The 20,544-nt window shown below is 35.8% G+C and overlaps 1 protein-coding gene across 6 annotated transcripts in view; it reads left to right on the forward strand.

Annotated features, from left to right (window-relative positions):
• The window catches only part of CDH12 (cadherin 12), a 936,971-nt gene that overhangs the window by 114,129 nt on the left and 802,298 nt on the right, over nucleotides 1-20,544 (forward strand). The gene's annotated exons all lie outside the window — the stretch shown is intronic.

Raw genomic sequence — 20,544 nt, forward strand, 5'->3', positions numbered from 1 at the left:
TTAGCAAACTTGCTCCCTTCTGAGAGTTGCTTCCTTCCAAAGGAGAGTCTGTTCTGTAACTCTTTACTGGCTTCTGGTGATTTGCTGCCAATTTTGGTTTTATTTGGCCTTTAGATCCATTAATCTGATCCCCATGTTCATTTTCACTTAGTGTTCTCTCTATGTGAGTGTCTGTACTCAAATTTCCCCTTTTTATAAGGACACCAGTCATATTGGCTTAGGAACATACCCTACTCCAATATGACCCCATTTTAACCAATTACATCAGTAATAACCCTATTTTCAAATTAGGTCATACTCTGAAGCACTGATGAATTGTGAATTGTGTCACCCCCAAAATCATATGTTTAAGTTACATCAGCTAGTACCTCAGCATATGATTGTATTTGGTGATAGGGTCTTGAAAGCAGTAATGAAATTAAAATGAGTTCGTTAGGGTGAACGCTAATCCAACATGATTGGTGTCCTTATGAGAAGAGGAGACTAGGGACAGACTATACAGAGGAAAGACCACGTGAAGACACAGGGAGAAGACAGCCATCTACGAGCCAAGGAGAATGGCTTCAGGAGAAACCAACCCTGGCAAACAACTTTACCTCTTACTTCTAGCTCCAGAATTGTGAGAAAAAAATTTCTGTTCTTTAAGACACTCGGTCTGTGCTACTTTCTTATGACAACTCTAGCAAACTAATATAGACCTCAATATATGAATTTTTGGAGAATATAATTTAAACCCTAACAGGGGATTATCTTCTCTGATTTTCTTTTCGTTTTTCCTTCAGTATTGTTATATATGTTTGGTCAGTTGTTCCAACTTACCTTAAATTATGATTAATACTAATTTTGTGTTTCAAGCAATTCACTTATGGCATTTTAATTGTTTAAGAGGAAGCTTTTTTTAGCTGAGCAATGTCATAGTTGTGTATAAAAAAACTGAGAGTTGTTTAAATTAGAGAGCAATTCTTTCATTATAAATTGATCCATAAAACAAAAATGGAAATCAGGTAAACAATTTAGAAGTACATTTAAGTTCAATGTAAGGAAAGACCTTCCAAGAATTAAAGAGTTACAACAATATTGCCTATCCCTTCTAGAAGTAAATTTGAAATGTTCAGAGATCATTGAGTATTTGTGAACAAAAGATGTTGAAGAATGCAATTGAGATTTTGCAGAAAGTTAAATTGGATTGCCTCCATTCATTCTCCAACTCAAAGATTTTAGCCTTTTGTCTTAAAATAAATGAACAATGTGTATTTTAATTTCCATATTTCACTTTCCATTGAGACATTGAATTGTATATTTGACTTCAGATAGGAAAAGGAAGTATTTAATTTACCTCAACTTTTACAAAAATCCTTAGTTTAAGAACAATAATACACTTAATTTCATAATCTGTAACATCCATATTAATTTTTTGGTTTTATTAACATACTTTAAGTAGACTTGTCTTTTAAATACCACCAACTTCTAACCTACAACAGCTCTTAAAGCCCTGGTTCTCAAACTTGGTTTACATGAGGAACACTTAGAGATTTTATAAAAAATTGATGACTGGGCCATACTCCAAGGATTTTGATTAATCTGTAGTGAAGCTAGGCATAGGATATTTTAAAAATACCTCCTAAGGTTTTTAAAATGTGGTAAAGTTTAAGAACCACAGTTTGTTTTGTTTTTTGTTGTTGTTGTTGTTGTTTTTGAGAAAGATCAGACCTGAGTTAACATCCACTGCCAATCCTCCTCTTTTTGCTGGGGAAAATTGGCCCTGAGCTAACATCCATGCCCATCTTCCTCTATTTTATATGTGGGATGCCCGCCACAGCATGACTTGCTAAGTGATGCCATGTCCACACCCAGGATCCGAACCGGCAAACCCTGGCAGCTGAAGTGGAGTGTGTGAACTTAACCTATACGCCACTGGGCCGGCCCCAAGAACCACAGCTTTAAAGGATGCTTTTGGTGAAAATGAGGCAGTGGAAGAAGAAGATTAGACACATCTGGGGAAGAAGGTTATTGAGATCACTTGATTACGAAAAAACTTCCCAATGCTTAGCAACAGCATCATTCTAATATTTTAATTGTGTAATGGCTAATAAAGAGTGATAAATTTGACTATAGATATAAGGCAAGAGAATTTTTAGTGGCTGCTATTTTTCTGTTTTAATTTTTGTCTGTGTCTATATTATTGTATTTTTCCTAGAGGGAATTATTTTTATGTGTAAAAGGAAGAAGTTATTTCAATCCTAATGGAAAACTTTTAAATGACCAAAATTATACAAATCATCATTCCTATATTTGATTTTTTTCCCGGTGTTAGTTTCCACTTATCTAAACTCCAATTACTTAAATTTTAGAATTCTCAACTTTAAGATGAGCAAAGTATTTTGAATAGCTACATCTGTTCAAATCTCACAGATGGCCTTTTGTGCTTTTTTCTGAGTTCTTTATAATTATGTGTGACACTGTTCTTCTTTGAGAGTTGGTGTGAATGTACTGGAACATTATATTTCAACTTGAATTCAAACATGTTCAGCAAGGTTTGCATTAAAAGCTGTAATCATATCCTCTGTACATGTAGCTCTAGGGCTAAGATTAATTTTTCTTACATTGTCTTCTGCCTACGGCTGAAACATTTTTATAAAAGTATTGTCATAGACTGGCAAAAACGTATGTAGCTCACTAAAAACTGATCCCAGGGCAAGACAATTTGTCTCATTTATGATAATAATTTTCTAAATATCGACTCCAGGGTTTTAAGAATAATCAAGGCCAAAGAAAGATAGAAAGGTTTAATTTTATTCTTATTTCTTTTTTGTCTGTTTGCTTTTTAAATTTCTGGTTGTAATTTATCCTTAGGATTAATATGCGAAATAGACAATGAAGTCCACTCTTTCTAAAGATGTATTTTCCTTAGGATTGAAACATAGATGAGAAGCTTTCTTTCCAATTTATTTATTTTCTTAATATAAATACGTTCTTCTAAAGTTTGATTAATCTAAAAACTAACATTCTGAAAACTAACATTTACTGTATAAGTTTTAGTGTTCTGTGACTTTATATACCTTCATTTATTACCAACAATAATTCAATATTTTAGGTAATATGATTACAAATTAATGAATAAGAACACTGAGTCCTAGAGAAATGAAGAACTTTGTAGATAACGTCATAGAGTAAGTGACAACCTTGGATTTGAACCTGGTTAGCCTGTTACGTAAGGCTACGTTCTACCCCCCTATGCTGTTAAAGTGGAGAAAAATGCAAGACAAACTTCTAAAGCGCTGAATGAAGCTTGACAAAGAGGATTTCTGCTTTCAATAATAGCAGAGTAAGTATTCAGGCCAATGCTTTGGCTGAGGGCGACCAGCAAAAGTTGAAAAATATTAAAAAGAAAAAAAAAAATCTTCCTAAAGATTTGAAACATGAAGAGAATTTGTCCAGCCTTCATTGGCCTGAAGTTGTAGGGGACTGTGTGGAAGATGTGAGAAGGAAATTACTTCTACCAACAACCAGTGAGTTTGGAAAGGATCCTGAGACTGAAATGACAATCGTAGCCCTGCCAACAACTTGCTTTTGGGTTTATGAGATCCTGAGAAAAAAATCCTGCCATGGCATGCCCCAACTTCTGACCTATAGAAACCTTGAGAAAATGTCTATATTTTTAAGGTGCTAAGTATGTGTTAAATTATTGTGACAGTAATAGAACATTAATACAGAGAGCTAATCTATTGTGAGGAACTGCGGCTCTAAAATTTAGAGAAACCAGCATTTGTGAATGCTTTTACATTGGGGGATATTTGCTAATCCAGAAGAGAAGACTTGGAAGCCAGGCAATACAATGCCACCCTACATCCTAAGGAAAGCAAAAGTAGAGGCTAGATCCAACTATATTTGAGGGCTCTGATAAAAATCTGCATTTTGGATGAGGACCAGGAAAGACTATACCTTACATTTAAGACTAAAATAAGTAAAGCAGTTATCATGTGACTTGTAGCATAGCTTCAGTCAATTGGTAGTGCCAGTGAATCTCATTCGCTGAAATTGGGCTAAGCCAGTGGATCTCAACTGGTGGTAATTTCTCCTCCCAGGGACATTTGGCAATGTCTGGAGATATTTACGGTTGTTCAGAAGTAGGGAAAGGGGGATGCAATTGGTTTCTAATGAGTTTAGAGACCAGGGAGGCTGAACAATTCCCTACAATACATAGAACAGTCTACTATGACAAATACTTATTTGTCACCAAATGCCAAGAATTCTACAGTTCATAAATCCTGTGTTAAGTTGCTCCCCGATGGCTACTGCCTGCAATCGCCAAGGAGAAGCAAATGCAGATCTTCTCTGGAATAATTTAATATTATGCTGGTCTGCAAGATCTTACCGCAAATGGTTTTAGGAATAAAATATCCATCATGAAATAAAAATTAATAAAGCAGTTGAGAAGACAACATGAATGACAACCAAAAGAAATACAACTATTCTAAGAGACCCAGAGGACTTCTGGATGAGTAGAATCATCATAGACTTTAAATAAGTACCCTATTCTACTTAAAAGGTAAATGACAAGATTAAAAACTACGGCAGAGAACTAGAAAATATAAAAAGTTGCATAGCAGAATTTCCAAATAGAATGACAAAGTTACCAAATAGAATTACTAGAAAAAAAGAGCAATAACTGAAATTGAGAATCCAATCAATGGATTTGAAAGTAGAGGAGATAAGATAAAGAGAGAATTAATGATGAGGAGGATCTGGATCCATGAATCACAGAGAGATGAAAAGATGGAAGATTTCATAAGAGATAAAACTACTTTGAAAGTAGAATTAGAAGAACTTACATATTTATTTGGAATCTCACAAGGAGATAAGAAACCAAATGGGATAGTAGTTGTATTTGAAAAGATTATTACTAAGATTTATTAGAAATAAATGAGACAGTAATTTACAGATTCAAAATATTCAACAACTTTTAAAGAGGAAAAATTCAGAGAGATAACTTCAGAGCTAGTACTAGAAGTGTAAGAATGCAGACAACAAAAGTAAAAGATAAGTTAAAAACTTACATAAGAAAAATGATACACTACAGTGAGAGGAACAATTGAGAACTGACTTTAAAAAAAAAAAAAAAAAAAAAACAGTAGAAGCCACAAGATCATGGAGTATCTTAAATGTGATGAAAGAAATGGAAAAAAAAAATTACCAAAGTAAAATTCTCTATCTAGCTAAAATATCCTCCAAGAAAAAAGGCAAATAAATGCATTTTCAGGTTAAACAAAAAGGAATTTCTTGCCAGGAGATACCAACTTAAATAAACATTAGTTGATTCTCCTAAAGGAATACTAGGCTATATTTCAAAGATACTAGAAACAACAAGGCACAAAATGGTAAACATGGGGAAATCTAAATGATACTGACTGGATGAACAAAGTCATATATAAATAAAATGCACAGAAAAATACTATAAAAGTTATGGATGCAGTAAATACTGTTCTGATTTTCCTGTCCTGCCTGGCAGGATGAGTTACAGTACCAAATAAACTAAATGGCACTATCTTCTTTTTTTAGCTAATAATAAAGAAATAGGAATCAAAAGTTAAATCCTTCAAATCTTCTTTTGAAAATATTTAGCCAAGAAAAATATATACTAAAATAGACTGATCAACAGCCAAATAATATAAGCAATTGATATCCTACTTAATGTTTCATGTAGTTATACTTAATACTGGATGGAAACATCATGAAAGACCTGTTCAAGTTCTTGTCCATTGTGTTTTCTATATTGCCAGTTCCTTGTTAATTCTTAGTAACACATCTGATAGAGATCAAAGTGGAAAGCTGATGTTCACAATTCATCTAATAATTAGGAGCCTTAAACCTCTTTGTTCTTAGATACAAATTGGTGAGAAAATCTCCCATTTATTCCTTTCATCTCTTTGTAATAATTAATTAAATCATTTCTGAAAAATGCTTTTTGGGTGCTAAAGGAAAGAAATGGATAATATTAGTCTAATGTTATATATTTTTAAGAGAATAAGAATGCTTATAAAACAAAACAATGTGTAAGTATTCTTTCAGTTTTTATTTTAAATACATAATGTACTGGCCCAGCAATCACTTTAGGTCCGTTTGTACTACTTCTGGAATGAAGGTCTGAAATTCTTTGTTCTAGGAAAAGTGAATCATCAATTTCCCCAAGAATCTATTCAATGGTATTGAAATAAGCATAGAGCTTTTGTGAACTTTGAAGTTTTCTCTGCTATAAAAAAAATCAAGTCAAGATGTCACTATGAACCTAGTAGAATGGCCAAAATTCAGAACACTGACACCACCAAATGCTGATGAGGATATGGAGGAACAGGAACTCTCATTCATTACTGATAGTAACGCAAAAGGATGTAGCCACTTTGGAAGATGGTTTGCAGTTTCTTAGAAAACTAAACATTCTCTTACCATGTGATCCAGCAGTCAGGCTCCTTGGTATTCACTAAATGAGTTGAAAACTTATATCCACACAAAAACAGCATGTGGATGTTCATAGCAGCTTTATTCATAATTGCCAAAACCTAGAAGTAACCAAATTGTCCTTCAGTAGGTGAATGGATAAATAAACTGCGATACATCCAGACAATAGAATATGATTCAGCACTAAAAAGAAATGAGCTATCAAGCTGTGAGAAAACATGGAGGAAACTTAAATGTATATTACTAACTGAAAGAAGCTGATCTGAAAAAACTACATACTATATGACTCCACCTATATGACATTCTGGAAAAAACAAAACTATGGAGATAGTAAAAGCAACAGTAGTTGCCAGGGTTTAGAAAGGAGAGAGTGATAAATAGGCCAAGCGCAGAGGATGCTTAGGGTAGATACATGTCATTTTTCATTTCTTGAAATGCACAGAATAGGCAACACCAAGAGTGGACCTCGGTGAAACTATGGACTTTGGGTGATTATGATGTGTCACTGTAGGTTCATCAATTGTAACAAATGTACCACTCTGGTGAGGAATGCTGATAGTAGGGGAGGTAATGTTGGGGGTGGCTGGTGAGTAGGAGATTTATGGGAACTCTCTACATTCTGCTTAATGTTGCTGTGAACCTAAAACTGCTCTAAAAAATAAAGTCTATTGAAAATTAAAAATTAAAAAAAAATCTAAAACAAGTATATGTTATACATCTTTATACTTTAAAATAAGATCAAATTTTATGCATCTCAATTTAGTTTCTGCTGTCTGCCTCATGACCATAAAAGAATATAGATCTATTAATGTCCTTTCCGTTGGCAATATGCATTGTATATTTGGCATAGTATTTCATTAAACTCATACAAAATGAATAGGTCAGAGCCAAGGATAAAATAGAGACTGAGCTACATTAGCTTCAGAGCTATAAACAATATGAGCCTTTTCAGAGCTTCCTGTCCCGTAGTAAAAAATATAATTTTCCATTCTTTATGTTTTCAACATCAGATACCATAAGTTTGTATGGCACTTTACAGTTCAGAGAGCATGCTGACATATTATTTTGTTCCTTTTTTTTTAAATCACAGCCGCTAAATTAGAGGGTTCATATCATAGACTTATTTGGTAGGTGAGCAAACAGAAGCTTAGAGAGAATTTATATGTGATGTCATAGAGCTTGTAATTGTAAGAAGTGCATTCAAATCTGGAGTTTCCTTCCTATCCTACTATTGCACTTCATAGAAACAATCAGAAGAGTTGATGAGAAAAGGCCCATCATAGTTACCTTAAACATCACAAAATCCCAACACACTAAAATTGTCAATACAATTTTATTTTACTGAGAGTTTGATGATCTGAGTATTCTCATAGGCTCCTGATGAAAATAAAATTCGTAAAATTCTATTGGAATGCAATTTGAACAATCTATAGAATTTTTTTTAAGTTCATAGTCTTTAATTTAGTAACAAGATATTTATTCCAGCATTATCAGAGCTGAATTCATAATACTGAGAAAATGGAAAGATTTTTAAAATAGAGGAATGATTAGGTGAACCATAATACCTCTAAAAAATGGATCTTTATGCAACCATTTAAAATTATATTTTGGGGGGCCGGCCTGGTGGTGTAGTGGTGAAGTTTACACAAACCACTTCGGTGGCCTGAGGTTCCCTGGTTTGGATCTGGGACATGGACCTACACACTGCTCATCAAGCTGTGCTGTGGCAGCATCCCACATAGAAGAACGAGAAGGACTTACAACTAGCATATACAACTATGTACTGGGGCTTTTAAGAAATTAATAGCGTTATATTTTGAAGAACTTGTGGTGACATTGAAATACAATTTTGTGGGAAAAAATGTGAAGTATTGTGTTAACAGTGGGTAACTGCAAATTCTCCTTTACAGTGGTTGTGAATTCAGACCCCAGTTCCAGAGTGCCTGAGTTTACAGTCTAACCTTGGCAATTGCTACTGAGGAATTAACACAACCTTTCTGTTCCTCAGTTTGCTCAACTGTAACATAGAGAAAATGGTAGAACATATTAATCATGTTGTGAGAACTGAGAAAAGAATTGACATAAAGAGCTTGGAACTGTTCCAAGAACATAGTTCACTTACTTGTTATTATTGTCACCCTGTGAACTGAGAGTTTAGGTATTCTATTTCTTTTTTGTCATATTTTGTTTCCAGAAACTGTACTTCAAGAAACCAGAAGACATTATTCCTAAAATCATTTACCAGTTCCAAACAAACAGTTGAAGATTACTTTACCTCCTTCCTCTTTCCCACTTGTAATTACCCAAATAAATCCTAAGAAAGATAATAGGAGGAACCAATATACTACCTTTTCTTTTTTTTTTTTAAAGATTTTATTATTTCCTTTTTCTCCCCAAAGCCCCCCAGCACATAGTTGTATATTTTTAGTTGTGTGTGCACTTTTAGCTGTGGCATGTGGGATGCCGCCTCAGCATGGCCTGATGAGTGGTTCCATGTCCGCGTCCAGGATTCGAACCGGCGAAACCCTGGGCTGCTGCAGCTGAGTGCGCGAACTTAACCACTTGGTCACAGGGCCAGCCCTATACTACCTTTTCTTAAAGTTACTACCTTGAAGTTTAGAATCAACACAGAAGGTTCTGAAGGTACTGGGTTCAAGGACAAATGACTCTGCCCAGAGGTGACCTCAAGTTTTAGATCTTTGTCTGGTGTGAGGGGCATTTTGTTGTGTTATCTGTCCATTGGGCCTTCACAACCATCTTAGCTCTTAGCCCCTGACTGAACCCTGGTTTTATATGTAGTATTCTTATACATGTTCTCTCTATCCACTATCAGACCCCAATTTAGGATTAACACTTTTAATTAATCCTCTGTCTTCTATTATTTTGAAGCAGTTTATAGAAATGCACACAGACTTATAATCTATCAAGTTTCTTTGTACTTGTCATACAAAATAGTACATATAATGTGCTTTGTGTAAAACTGATACTGCTACGTGTGATTGACTGAGGAACATGGGAAGCGTGTGAGTTTATTTTTTTTCTTCCAACCCCTTTCTACCTTTTGTAGCTTTGTGGATTTTTGAAATTTTCCACAATGAGCACAACTTGCATTTGTAATAATAAAAAAGGCTATTAAATGAAAGCCTGATAAACCTTTTAGAGGAAAGAATTACCAATTATCTTCTTTACGGTAGCATTATATTTTCTGATCTCCTTCAGAGTTACTATAGAGACGTATTGAGTTATATTGCCCCTCGAATACAAAGTGCTTTTCAGTGTTTACAAGCTATATTTAAGGGATGTCCCCAGTGAAATGCAGCTTCATTTAGGGTGATATTTTACAATAACTCTGTGCCAGAATGATGCAACAGAAATAGAAAGACCAGAATTATACACTTTGCTCATATACAACTCAAGGTGCATAAACACATATGGGTAGAAACACAAATCTAGCATCAATTTTAGAGTTCTCCCTTAGAGAGCAGTTATTTCATCTGTACGCTCATTCTTCTTTCATACTTGATTATGCAAGCACACACTATTTCCTGAGTGAATATGGATATACATCTGCTTCGAGGGGACATATGTATGAAGTAGCTAAAGTCTGCAGCTATGTGTATTCATATTTGGGAATACATCTGGGTGGATTTATTTTACCTAATTTAACTGCAAATCTTATGTGTTTCACTTGAATTTGTGAACATTTAAATCAATTGCAGTCTCTTGATTCTGCCCTGACTTAAGATTTATGACATTTTGCACTATCTATCATAGTTATAATTGAAAATGTAAGGCTGAGTTGTGTATTTTAACTGTATAAGCTTAAGGAAACATCTCTTATTTATTGTTAAAGACCATGGACTTTAAAATAAAGAGTGGTTTTAACATAAAGGATGTCACAGCATGGCTTCGTTATATGACTCTGCAAGCGACTGAATTGTGACTTGCTTAAAGGTGACCAAGACACCACCACGCACTCTAAGTCTCCATGTCTCAAGGTATTTACTTAAGACGGAACCATGCAGACTACCTGCCGGGTGATGTGATTGTTGCTGGGGATACGGAGATGCATGAGATGTTAGTGATTTCTAAGAGCTCACAGTGCAGGAGGGAAACAGATAAATATGTACAGCCCAATCTGGTAGCTTCTATAGTATATGTTCCAACAGTATCACAAAGATGAGAGGAGACATCTGAAGGTGTGGTCAAAAGACAAAGGGGGATGGACCTATGTTACTAAAAACCTGTCCATGGAAGAGCCAGTTTGGAGGTGGCACAAAGGAAATCATTCTATTCTACTTTTTTGAGGGGTAAATTTTAGTGCTGAGGCAGCAGCATATAGATAGAGAAGAATAGACATATTGCCCCTGTGTCTTAAGTGTTGTTGAAAGTGTGATTGAGAGGCTTCTGGGCTTGTTTCTGCCAAGGCAGGCCCTGAGAATTTTGTATGAAGTCAGTATCTCTAAGCAGCTCTAACACTCAAGGAGCTTGCTGTCCATTGCAGGAAATATGCATGTTATTGATTATTGGCATGAAGAGCAAAACTGCTGAAGTCAAAAGTGTGCACAGAAGGTTGGGAGGAGCACCAAGAGGGGACTTGCTACCCTCAAGGAGGGATGTCTGAGAGTATAGTTTAAACATATGATGCATCTTGCTTTTAGACACATTAATGTCAAAAAATAGTATTTTAGGATTGAAGAAGTTCTGAAATTAAGTGTTCATAAAGAATGTAAACAGTCTTATCACATATGTGGAAGGAAAGCTTTTCTGTGTGAGGATAATGACATAGCAAAATTGTGAAATCAAAGACAGAATATGGACCCTCCTAAGAAAGATAATCTTTTAATGAATGCATTGGGGATACAGATGTATATTTTAAATGGTGCACAGGCATGTTGATAACTACAATAGTTTCATTATGAGGTCAAGGATTGTTAAATAATATTAATATGTTTTCCCAGAAGAAATTAATTTATTCATGTTGCATATTAAATATGTCCCTGTTTAACTTGAAACATCTGTGAGAAAATTTTTTTGTGTGTTTTTTAAAGATTTTATTTTTTTCCTTTTTCTCCCCAAAGCCCCCTGGTACATAGTTGTATATTCTTCGTTGTGGGTCCTTCTAGTTGTGGCATGTGGGACGCTGCCTCAGCGTGGTTTGATGAGCAGTGCCATGTCCGCACCCAGGATTCGAACGAACGAAACACTGGGCCGCCTGCAGCAGAGCGCGTGAACTTAACCACTCGGCCACGGGGCCAGCCCCTGTGAGAAAATTTTTTTAATCATTTCAAGTGTTTAAATTTAATCTCAATATGGACATTTTCTGAATTAATATTGCACACAATTTCCCTAAGTATATTTTTATTATTTATTTTCATTTTGTGAATTTTTTTTTGAGTTTTATTGTGATATAATTGACATACAGCACTATAAAAGTTTAAGGTGTACCACATAATGGCTTGACTTACCTATATTGTGAAATGATAGCTACAGTTAGTTTAGTTAACGTCCATCATCTCATATAGATCCAAAAAAAACAGGTTTTTTCCTTGTGATGAGAACTTTTATGATTTATAATCTCAGCAACTTTCAAATATACCATTCAATAGTGTTAACTATAGTCATCACGTTGTATCTTATATCTCCAATACTGACTTATCTTATAACTGGAAGTTTAACCCTTTTGACCACCTTTATCCAATACCCCCAGCCTCCTTCCCTGCCTCTGGTACTCTGGTAACCACAAATCTGATCTCTTTTTCTACGAGTTTGTTTTTTCTTGTTTTTTAGATTCTACATATAAGTGAGATTACACATTATTTGTCTTTCTCTGTCTGATTTATTTCACTTAGCGTAATGCCCTCAGGGTCCATCCATGGTATTGCAAATGGTAGGATTTCCTTCTTTTTATGGCTGAATAATATTCCATTGTGTGTATATGTGTGTGTGTGTGTGTGTGTGTGTGTAAAGAAGTTGCGAGACATACGTATATATATATGTATGTCTCGCAACTTCTTTATCCATGTATCTGTTGGTGGGCACTTAGGTTGTTTCTATATTTTAGGTATTGTAAATATGATGCTGCAATGAACATGGGGTGTAGATATCTCTTCAATATTCATTTTATATTTTAACAAGAAAAATATCCATTATAAGTATCAATTGTAGAAATGTTTTGGGTAATAACTAATTATTTAGACTCATCTCTCCCTATCATCCCATGATCTGAATTACTGGAGAAGGTTTGCAATCTGCAGCCATTTCTTCCCATCCTGGAGTGAGGAGAGAAGAAGGAAGGACACAAAGAAGGTGTCTTTTCAGAACAGAAAACCCGATTTCTTGTAGTTGACAGAAGTAATAAAGCTAATATGTTGACAGGCATTAAGTCATTTAATCCACATAAAAGTTATTTGAAATAAATGCTAATACTGCATCCACATGGATGTGGATATGTAAATGAAGTCTGAAAGAGACTAAATAATAAGTCGAAGGTCATATAGCTAATAAATAGGAGAGGGAAGAATCTAAGATCTTTCTGGAAACCGTATAGAGTCTGCTAAGCCTTTAAAGTGGAATAGTGAACAGTATGTTAGAAACTATAAATTATTCTCCTTTTCTTTGTCCTGTACACCTCTCCCTCAAGTGAGGTGTCTAATGCCTTGCCACTTCCTGCACTGGGCCAAGAAAATCCAGAAATTGTGGCCCACGGGGAGGAATGTTTTATGACTTCAAGCTGAGAGAACAGTCTCCCCAAGACTGCCCTCATTTCAGACACCAGCCACAAGTTTGAGGGTCCCAGGATCATTTCCCCTTCAAATCAGCTGGTTGCAAATTTGAGAGTCCCCACCGTCATTCTCAGGTTTGTTAATTGACTAGAATAACTCACAGAACTCAATGAAAACACTATGTTTACATTTAGTAAATACAGCTTTTGGTGGCTAGAGTTTTAGTTGGAGCTTGATCACATACTGCCTGCTCTGGCTGACTGTTAGCCTCCAGCCTCTCCCAGAAGTTTGGGCTAATACCTTTAGTCTCTAGATCTCTGCAGGTTAGACCTGATAGCCAGTGTCCCAAAGCCTCCAACATAATTTACACTGTGGGACTGTCTAGTGGCCAAAGTTCTAGTAAAATAGAGGCACTCCTATCGGGCAGGACATTCCACATTGTAGTAACTGAGGGCTTGCATTCTTCACTACACAATGTCCCATAAATTTAGCTTAAGGAACTAATATTTATAATGCCTTTTTAAAATTAACCTAAATTCCTTGAACAAAAATCATAGAGAGTGTAAACTGCAACAACAAAAATATCTTTCTTCCATTCCCAATATAAGCACCATTGGAATCTGTCGGATATTTTATCCCACGTCTGTGAAAAGTGCTTACCTTCTGTTAAATTCTCCAACTCTCACTTTATTGGCAGGGGTGAGACTGGCGTGGATGGAAGGAGTGGTTTGATTTTTAAAGCTAGTATTTACCATTGTATTTTTTCACTACAAAGCACAATACAGCTTCCTATAATCTACATTGTATAACTGGTTATAGACATTACTTTCTAAAGACCTAAACTAATGCTCTTTTCAAGAAATGGGAATTGTGTTTTTGATGAATTTGAGTAATTTTCCCAATAAATGCATATCTAATAAACATGTATTAGCTAAAACAGCCATTCTTAAAATGCAGGATGCAGTCAGAAGGTGACAGCATTAGTTGTCTTAGGACTCTGCTTGTCAATTAAACGCACATGTGCTTTATGAAAAGCCAAAATGATAGAAAGCTCTCTCCATTAGAAGTCCTCCTGAGGAATATGCTTATTTTTCTTCACGGATGTAGATACTAATCTTTTAGGCAATATCAGGAACCATGTTAACATTTAGACAAAATGGTCTAGGTTAAAAACAAATACTACAAAGCTGTGTGGGGGCTGGGCAGAAAGTGGTTCCCTGATTGCAAACCTCAGGCAACAACATGAAGCACTGTAGCAACAGGTCTCCTTAAAACCAGTGGACTGGGACCGGCCCGCTGGTGTGGTGGTTAAGTTTGCGTGCTCCACTTTGGTGGCCCAGGGTTTACCAGTATGGATCCTGGGCATGAACCTACACACTGCTCGTCAAGCCATGCTGTGGCAGTGTCTAACACAGAAGAACTAGAGGGACTTACAACTAGGATATACGACTATCTACAGGGCCTTTGAGGAGAAAAGAAAAAGAAGAAAACTGGCAACAGATATTAGGTCAGGGCCAATCTTCCTCACCAAAAAGGCATAAAACCTTAGGGAAAAAAACAGTGGATGTTTACCCACCCACCCCCACACCTTAGCATATAATCCAAGTATTTATTCTAGAGATGGCACCTCTCCAAAAAATGACTTCTGGAAAAGAGATTTTTTCTGTATTATATATCTGCCTACCATTTCTACACTTGCCAGGCGCTTTGGGTCACCTTTGCACATCCTTTCTTCTTTAGGGCAAATACTCCAGTTACCTGTGTTTTCATCCTTCCCTTCCCCAGTCTATCAATAAAGATTCGGCAGCTGTCTTCCCACTGGCTTCAACCGTATTTTGGTTTTCACTTCTAGCTTTCTGTTATCTCAGTGTTATCCATTGAGTTACACGTATTTTAATGAACAGTTTCTGTGTTCTAGTTTGAACTCTGAGAGGCAAATACTCTCTTTTATTCCTTTCCATTGGCTCCTACGTCAGTCATCATGTTTAGTACAGAGTTTCAGCACAATAATTGATTGATGAATCAATGAGTAAATGAAAGAACTAATACTTTCAGATTTTTATCAAGGATGCAGGTGCATTCTTCAGATGGAATTGACTTGTATTGTTCTTCAATAAACTGAATAAATAATATCAAATTATAATTCATGAAAATATGCTTAGGCAGCTGAGGTAACATAATCAAAGTGTATTTTTCAGAGAAACTAAAAAGATGGATAATTAAGATTCTTAGATTTACTGATTAATACCAGACGACTCAAGAAATACTGTGATTTTAGGGTTTAATTTTTAACAAGCACTTGAGCGCCTGTGCTCCTGATTAAAGAGGAATTTAGATGCTCTAGATAATAGATGTGCAGGATGGCAAAGTTAATGTTATGTTAACTGAAAGTCTGGAAGCATAACTTGCACTTTGCCCAAAAGGAAATTCAGTTCTCTTGTGCATGGAATAGACTTCCCAAGGGCTGGTGGTTAGGGATAGCATTTCTTCTAAAAATGGGATTTCAATCTGTTCAACTACTCAAAAAATTCCAGGTTAAACCCAGGAGTTTGATTCCAAATAGCATGGAAAGGATCGTGTTGACCTGAATGCTTTTTTCTCTTTGGTGAGGAAGATTCATTTTGAGTTAACATCTGTTGCCGATCGTCCTCTTCTTTCTTTCGCTTGAGGAAGATTAGCCCTGAGCTAACATCTGTGCCAGTCTTCCTCTATTTTGTATGTGGGTCACTACCACAGCATGGCTTGATGAGTGGTGTAGGTCCACGCCCAGGATCTGAACCCACAGACCTGGGCCACTGAAGCAGAGCGCACCAGGCTTAACCACTATGCCATGGGGCTGGCCCTATTGGCCTAAGTACTTTTTTGGAACAGGTTTCCTGAAATAAATGGACCTCAATATGACTACTGAAGAACATCTGGTTTAAAATATTATTGCAATATTAGGTGGATATATAATAATATATAATATACAATAATATATAATATAGTAATAAATTAGCTGTTAAATGTATGGTGTGGTGGTAGTGAGTTCTTCAGTAGGGCAGGGTCATTTAAATTTATGAATTATCTCAGTTTTAAATTAGCATTAAATGAGTATTATACATTTTTCTCTCTTTTTCCCCCTTCTCTTCCTTCTCCTCCTCCTCCTTCTTTTTTTCTTATCCATGTCTAGTGAAAAGGTCTAACTGATTCTTGAAGTGGGCTCCTCATGACCTATGATCATAGAGTTTATTTTATGATTATTTTATGCAAATATGTGTCATTACCATAACTGAAAGCCAGAAATATGTAGAAGGGGCTGGGGATCAAATGAGAAGAGCTATTCTTGCCGCATGGAGCTGATGTTCTATTCCTGTGACACACCACTCATGCCAGCCAATGACATACTCTCCCGTCATGCTGGGTCTACTCTATTTAGGAAGTATCCTAGCAAATCCTAGAGCTGAGAGAGAGCTCAGGCTTTGAGGACTTGGGCCAGCTGATGGCCTAGTTAGAACCAGGTGTTTGAACTGCTCTATTTTAGAAAATAAAAAGATCTAGGGAATAGGAGGGCAATCAAAAGGAGAAACGATCATCGTTTGAGTGCTAGCTCTCCGGTTGAAGGAATCTGGTCAGAGCATTTTAGAAACTTTCATGTATAATATAAAATGATAAGTTGTGAGGCAGTTGGGGAGTTGAAATGAAAGAGAAGCATTGAATTTTATTTCTAGAATGACATAATGTGGAATAGACAACAACAGTAAGCTAAGTTGGTTCCAGCATTGAATGTATAAATAAGAATACTGATTTAGAGCCATAGATGAGAATGGGAAGATTGTATGCCCCCAAACTTGAAGATACGTTGGTGATGCCCTTAGAATTGCCAGAAGCCATGCAATGGGTAGAACTTGGGTTATAAAGGTCAGGATCAATAACCTGACTTCTGGATAACATGAGAAGTAGGAGGAGGATGTTGTAGGACTAAGCAATAGAATGAAATAATGTGTCTGATAGCACACACCTGCCCTCTCCCATCTTCTGTCTATCATGATTATACATATCTCCATAGCCACTATCTTATTATACGTATCCCTAGCATGTAATTGATTGAAAACACTTATGGAGTGGATATTGTGTGTTAGACATTTTTCCAAGGACTTTCCACATGTCATCTCACTTAATCTCACAACAAGTCTGTGAGACATGTCTGTTATTGTTCTCATTTTACAGTGGAGGAAACGAAGGCAAGGAGGCTAAGGGACTAACCTAAGCTCATTTGACGAGAAAGTTACGGAGCAAGGATTTGGATTCAAAGCTGGGGATCTTAACTATTCTCCTCTGATGTGACGCAAGTGAGCACAGTCACCTGCTGTAGACATCTCGAGACACTATTGTGGAGCCCAAGACCAAGTGGATTGTAAATTATCTGCTAGAATTTAATAGAAATTTTAAAAGGAGCTTGTCTATAGGGTTCCAAATGTTTATTTATAGCTATTTAAATATGTTCTACAATGTCCATTTCTTCAAGGGTATATATGATATTGGAGAAGGTAGTATATATTACTTATTCCTTAGAAAAATTATTTCTGGAGAGTCACGATTTCTTTTGTACAAATTCCGGCTCCACCTCTTATTAGCTTTGTGACTTTGAAAACATAACATAAACTTCATTATGTCTTAATGTTCCCAACTATAAAAAGGGGCCTTTAATGGATACTTCACAGAGTTTATCATAAGGAATAAAATAATATATACTTTAAACTTTTAGAACAGTGCCTGCCACAGAGGAAGCCATCAAAAACATTACTTATTTTTATACCATAGTTATCATAAAGTGGGAGAGCTGTAAATAGTAGAGCTGAGAATATAAGCATCGAATGCTCCAGGATCATCTAGACTAGTTGCCAAAAGGCCTTTTGTTGATTAAAGCAAATGCAAAAAAAAAGGCGAGTTTGATACTAAGCTTGTAAAGTGTATTTTATATTTTTAATGAAATTAAAAGTAGATAAAAGGTATACAACTCTCATAACCAAACACATTTTTATAAGCGCAAATGAATATAGGAATTTTCAGGCATAAGTGTTTGAAATCACATTTTTATGTCAAAGCATTTTTTTTTTAAAGATTTTATTTTTTCCTTTTTCTCCCCAAAGCCCCCCAGTACATAGTTGTATATTCTTCGTTGTGAGTCCTTCTAGTTGTGGCATGTGGGATGCTGCCTCAGCGTGGTTTGATGAGCAGTGTCATGTCCGCACCCAGGATTCGAACCAACGAAACACTGGGCCGCCTGCAGCAGAGCGCGTGAACTTAACCACTCGGCCACGGGGCCAGCCCCAATGTCAAAGCATTTTTTAAAAATAATTGTATTTACTATTTTAAAATATACACTCAAATTTCATGGAAAAGAAGGAAGCATTACTGTCAAGGTCATAATAATACCTACATCACTTAGCATTTTACTATATGTCTGGCATTGTTGGAAGTGATGCAGGTTAGGACATTGATGTAGATGTAGATATAGGCATATATATGTATAATATTTATGAAATAAAATTTAATTTGGGCTCAAAAATGCCCTGCCTACTAATGGAGTGAATATTAGAGAATATGGATCTTAAATGGTAGCTTTTAATCCAAAAATTGCAAGTTAAGCCTTGGGTACGTTATGAATTCAGTTTTGTGACACATGCCCTCAAGAATTCCTTTCAGAGAGTGTAAAGTTATTACCTCTGTACTGTCAACACATTTATTTAAAGTTTTTTAAAAAAATTAGTAAATCAACTATTAATTTCTCCTTTGTTATTTCATAAACATTTTTCAGTTTTCTCTAAAGAATTGAATAAGTAAACAAATTGTTTAGGAAAGTTAATTAAAAAAAAAACTTCCCTAAGACTATGTATATGGTAAATACTATACTCATTTAGTATAGATTCATTTACTGGGAATTCTTAAATCTAAACATAGTGCCAGATTTATTTACGTTGGTTTGTTTGTTTGAAGAGGGAGTTTTGCCCTGATCTAACATCTGTTGTCAATCTTCCTCTTTTTTTTTTTAGCTTGAGGAATATTGTCTCTAAGCTAACATCTGTGCCAATCTTCCTCTATTTTGTATGTGGGACTCCACCACAATGTGGCTTGATGAGCAGTGTGTAGGTCTATGCCTGGGATCCCAACCTCCAAACCCTGGGCCACTGAAGTGAAGCACGAACTTAACCACTACACCACGGGGCTGGCCCCAATTTACAGATTACTTTAATGATTTATGATAAGATCTGCTAGCTAGTGAACTTACAGGAATATTTAATTGCCAAGCAAGTAAAACTATGAATTTTTTTTTCTAAAGATGAATTTCATTTCTTAAAGAATGAGATCCTTTTTGAAGTCTGTATGTTTTGCCTGTGGGGTGCTGAACCTTCTAAAATATTGTCACACTACATATGGAGTGGCAAAGACTCTATAAAACTATTTTCACGCCCTGTGATTTTATTTAACTCCCTGCTGTTTTCTTTAGCCATTTAATTTGCCACTGTGGTTTGGTGTCTAGAATCCAATGGAGAGTAATGTGAATACCCAAAGTCCCAAATGTTGCCATTATATTACTTTGACCTATCATGTTCATATGACACTATGATATGTTTATATTTTTTATTACCTCCTTTATGGTAAGTTTTGTTCTTTACCATTGTCTTTTTTTTCTGGATTATCTCAATTTTACAAATGGTTTGTTAGGAGAATACTGTGATAAAGAGCACCACGTGATACCATAAGAGAGAAACAAACAGCTTAAGATAAAGACCCTTGATTATAGGCAGTTGAACTGATACAAGACATTCGTGCGTGGTGCATTGTGACCAAATAGGTATTAAGGAAATAATACATGCACATAATTGTCCCAATAAATTTCAAATATATCATTTTTTAATCATCATAACAATTCTATGAGGTTACAATTAATCTATTTTTTTATGAGGCCGTGAGCAGATAATTTTAAGTGGCGGAACCCAGATAGACACAGCTTCTCTGACCCCAACTACCATGCCATTTCCATTGAGGCCATCAACTAAAACAGGCAAAAGACCAGCTAATTGTGAGGCAGACATTAACAATTCTACATTCTGTGATGGGAGGGTGTAAATAGTTGGCCTGCTGTATTTTTGGTTGTGTTTTCTCTTTAATTGCATCTGAAGCCACAAAGGCCACTATTATACTGTGTATATTAGGCAAAAATCCTTAGCCCCCAAAGGCCTAGATAAATAACATTAAGAAGTGGTTTTGCAAAAACCAATTCATTGATCCTAAGTAGAAACCTTTTTCTGATAATCATTATGTAGCTCAGCTGTCAACAGTCATTACCATTGTAGCTTCTCTGGCTGATGATGTCCTT

This window comes from Equus przewalskii, chromosome 20 (genome assembly GCF_037783145.1).
Source record: "Equus przewalskii isolate Varuska chromosome 20, EquPr2, whole genome shotgun sequence".
NCBI classification, from domain to species: domain Eukaryota; kingdom Metazoa; phylum Chordata; class Mammalia; order Perissodactyla; family Equidae; genus Equus; species Equus przewalskii.